This window comes from Macaca thibetana, chromosome 18 (genome assembly GCF_024542745.1).
Source record: "Macaca thibetana thibetana isolate TM-01 chromosome 18, ASM2454274v1, whole genome shotgun sequence".
NCBI classification, from domain to species: Eukaryota; Metazoa; Chordata; class Mammalia; order Primates; family Cercopithecidae; genus Macaca; species Macaca thibetana.
This window is the reverse complement of record NC_065595.1, coordinates 20,004,999-20,009,462: the sequence shown is the minus strand read 5'-3', so window position 1 is coordinate 20,009,462 and position 4,464 is coordinate 20,004,999.

Genomic DNA, 4,464 nt, shown 5'->3' with positions numbered 1-4,464 from the left:
TGCACTCCATCACATAGCTGGTATATCTGTTCCCCATTGACATTTGACTTATTTCCTATTTGTAGCTATTATAAACAAAAATACTCTGAGCATTTGTATATAGGTCTATGATTGGACATACATTTTCATGTGTCTTGGCTAAATGGTAGGGCTAAGATTGTGATTAGTATGACAATAGTATGTTTAACTTTATACAAAATCGCCAACACATTTTCCAAGTTCCTTTACCATTTTTCATTTCTGTGAGCAATGTGTGAAAGTTTTACTTGTTCCATATTCTTGTCTGTCAGTTTAAAAGTTTTAGCCATTCCAATAGGTGTGTAGTACCACCTCATTGCGGTTTTAATTTGCACTTTCCCAATAACTAATGATATTGAACATCCTTTTTTGTGTTTATGTCATCTGTATCTGTTCTTTGTTTAAATATTCTGTCTATTTCCTTTGGGTTGTTTGTTTCCTTATTAATAACTTCTGAGGTTTTTTATACATTTAGATATAAGTTCTTTATTATATGTATGTTTTGCAAATATTTTATCACATTCTGTGGCTTATATTTCTATTTCCACAATCGTATCGTTCGAAGTGCGAGAGCTGTAAATTTTTTTCAGTATACTTCTGATTTTGGAGAACATTCGGATTTACAGAAAAGTTACAGAGAGTTCCTCACCCAGTTTTTACCTGTTGTTAGGACTGTATATTGTCAGGGAACATTTGTGAAACTAGGCAGCCAACGCTGGCACATTATTAACTAAAGTTCAGCCTTTATTTGGAGTACCTCAATAACTTCATTTAACGTTTGTTGTTTACACAATACACTGGTGACAAAGACTCTCAGAACTTACTTGTCTGAAAATGCTTGATTTTACCCTTTAATTCGGAAATTTATTTTTTCTCTCCGTATAAAATTGTTGGTTAACTATTTCTTTCAGATACTGTTCCACCGTCTTCTAGCTGGCAAAGTTTCTAAAAATAAGTTTCTGATAATTCTTCTATTTGTTCCTTTAGGTGATGAAACCTTTTCTTCCTCTATTTTTTTAGGCTGTATCTGAAAAGAATTTCTCTTTATCGTGCCAGTAGCGGCAGGACCTGCTGCTAGGGAGGTTTCAGCAGCTCCAATTCTGTAGATGCCCCAGATTGTGGGGTTGGTCAGTGTCTTGATAAATGAGGTAAAGGGCTGGGGCTGGCAATATGAATCTGTTTACTTCTGTTTTAGAAAAGTGAAGAGCAGCTCTGGGATTGTTCAGATGTGGATAATAAATAATTTGTTTCCTCTATTGTTTTTGTCAGTTCTCTAGGTTTCACTTTTAATCTGAGAAAATTGTGTCTTATGAGGATTGCTAATGAATCTAAGTGGGGCCGGGCGTGGTGGCTCACGCCTGTAATCCCAGCACTTTGGGAGGCCGAGGCGGGAGGATCACGAGGTCAGGAGATCGAGACCATCCTGGCTAACACGGTGAAACCCCGTCTCTACTAAAAATACAGAAAATTAGCTGGGCGTTGTAGCAGGCGCCTGTACTCCCAGCTACTTGGGAGGCTGAGGCAGGAGAATGGCGTGAACCTAGGAGGAGAAGCTTGCAGTGAGCTGAGATCGCGCCACTGAACTCCAGCCTGGGCGACAGAGCGAGACTGTCTCAAAAATAAATAAATAAATAAATAAATAAATAAATAAATAAAGAAGACTCTAAGTTCAAATAAACATTTTACTTTTTCACCTTAAGCTATTCTGTGCTTTTCTACACATTTGATTTTTATTGAGCTGTTGTTCATCAAGTAAAGGAAAACTTATTTAGCTGACTCATGACATTCACCACTAAAATTTTATTTTCATAATAAAATAATCATTAGGTTTAATTTACCAGTTTTATTTGTCAAAATCTCTTTGTTAATTTGTAAGTCTGATGTTTGAATCACAATGTTAAAACCACTTAAATATTGGTGAGCTTTACTTCATGTTTTCTTTTAAAGCTCATTTTTTGGGTATATTTTGGAGATTCTTATTGATTTCTTCTTTAGTGAGCATTTCTTATGTTCATTAATATTTACTTTAAAATAGTTTTTTCATGATTGCTTTTAATTATGCTAGAACAGTAACTTAATTATCTCTGTAAGATTGTCTCTGTATTAGTTCAGTGGGTGACTTCAAGAACTATAAACGATGATCATAGAGGTTCATCAATATAGAGCATTAGTTAGAAAGGCTCAAGAAATTTAGAAAAATACTTTATGTAAGTTTTAACTCACCATAATTTTGTTGTAATGTAGAAATAGTAATAACATATATCTATAATAGCTAAAATAAATAATGCATTTACTATATATTTATCCATTCACAAATTCTCACCCATATCATAGCACTCACCATGATGAAAAATAAGAAGACATGTATTAAAAAATTATTCTGTCCTCAAAGGGCTTACAGTCTTGACTATGAGATTAAAAAATTATGATCAATAAGTATTATCATGAAATTGAAAGCAATGAGTTACCTCAGAGACTCACATAGATTTTATATATGTCAGGAAAGGCTAGCTTGTGCTAAGATAACAAATAGCTCCCAAGTCATAATGGCCTGTAATGGCATGTGTTTATTTTTCATGCATATTATGTGCCTGTTCTGGGACCACTGGAGGCTCTGCTCCGTGTCTCTTTACACTTGCACCCAGGCTATGAGAGACTCCACCCCCTGGAATGTTACTGTTGTGTGCCAGAGGAAACAGTGGGGATAGGGGAAAGATGAAAATTCACTGGCTTTTCTAGTCTTCTCTCCACATTCTATTGGTTTAAGACAAGTCAAGTGGGTTACTCATTTCAAGGGCATAAGCAAGTTCTACCTACCATGTGCTTGGAAGCAGGAAAACCAGAATATGTGAGCATCCTTAATGACTATAACATTACATAAATTTAAAGCAGGAGGGATTGTATCCTAATGGAAATGACAGGAAGAGCTTCATGGGGAAGGTGACATTTGAGTTGGATTATTGTTGAGGAGTACCATTTTAGCATCTGGGATTGAGGTAGCTTTGTGAAAATCATGTATCTTGTAAAACTAACTAAATTTTGAAAACAAATGTTACTTGAATATAGTTGTCTCCTTTTGTGAACCTGTCTCAGCATGATATTACCATTAAAAGAATCATTAGTCCTACATGGGAAAAAAAATATTAAAGAGTTTTGTGTGGTGCAAGAATGGGAGATTCTTTTCAGAAAACACATTTTAGAAACTTAGCAACTTTTCTTGTTTTCTCTCTCGCTCAAACAGCACAGAAGCTGCCTTCAGAAGGTCGTTTGCCTCCCCCTCAGCAAACTTAACCCAATTCTCTTTCGGCTGACTCCACACTGCATCAGGGTGATTCCACATTGTGTTGATTATTCTGCACCTCCTCTTTCAGGATTCCCATCTCTTTTCCTGAGCCTGTCTCCCTATTCCATTGTAAATAAGTCAAGACTTTCTGGATCTTTTTCAGTTCTCCTGGCTACCGGTTTTGTAGATAATCTCACCAAAACATGCCAAGCCCAGTAGTTCTCAAAGAACAAATGCTCCTTTCTTCTGGAAGGTGGTGAGGGGAGAAGGATGTGAACACACCTGTATTGACATCTTTATCTGTTCTACACAATGTCGTGTGTGTGATTACGCTGTTTTCACAGAAATACACCTCCTAGGGCTGGAGAGAATCTTAGGTTATCAGCTGGTCCTGCTCTTTGCTTTCAAAGCACTGAGGTATTATCACTCCCATGTTACTATAAGACCTGAAGAGATGGTGTGATAGGCTAAGGGTCGTGGATTTATGTAATGAATCATGGATAAACTCCCATTAACTGACATCCTGATATTTTTACCACCCTGCACTATCTGAAATTTCATGCTTTCAGTTTTTTCAGATTGTCATTCTTCAATAATTAAATTTCAATATACATAAATTAATATCTAACTAGCAAACAGCCTGCCAAATTCTGAATCTCTTACTTACAGCTGGGAATGAAAAGAGTTGATTTCTATATGTTCATGGTCCCGACCTTCAAGGCATTCACAGTCTAGCGAAGAGGCAAATCTTCACTCCTCTTCTCACACAATTTAGTAAACAGATGATTAGAAGAATAAAGAAAATGGAACAGGAAAACCAAGGACAAGATTCTATCTGAACATGGAGCAACAGTCATGAAGGTGGTCTGTCGCATTTCTGATATAAACAAATAGAGCCCTTGGAGTAGCATTTGGAAGGTCCAGTTTCAAGTCATGGTAATGCCACTGTCTCAGCAATGGCACTCTATTTTGTAATCTTAAGCATATCTCATAATTTTTCCATTGTTTAGTTTCTCCATCAGTAAAATGGGAGAGTGTGAAGGTCCTTCCTGAAAGACCTTCTATAACATTTTAAATAAAAAGCAATCTATGAGTTCATCAAGAAATTCCTGATTTTGAATGTGAGATTCTGAGAGATAAGATTGATTTCACTGACACCCCTC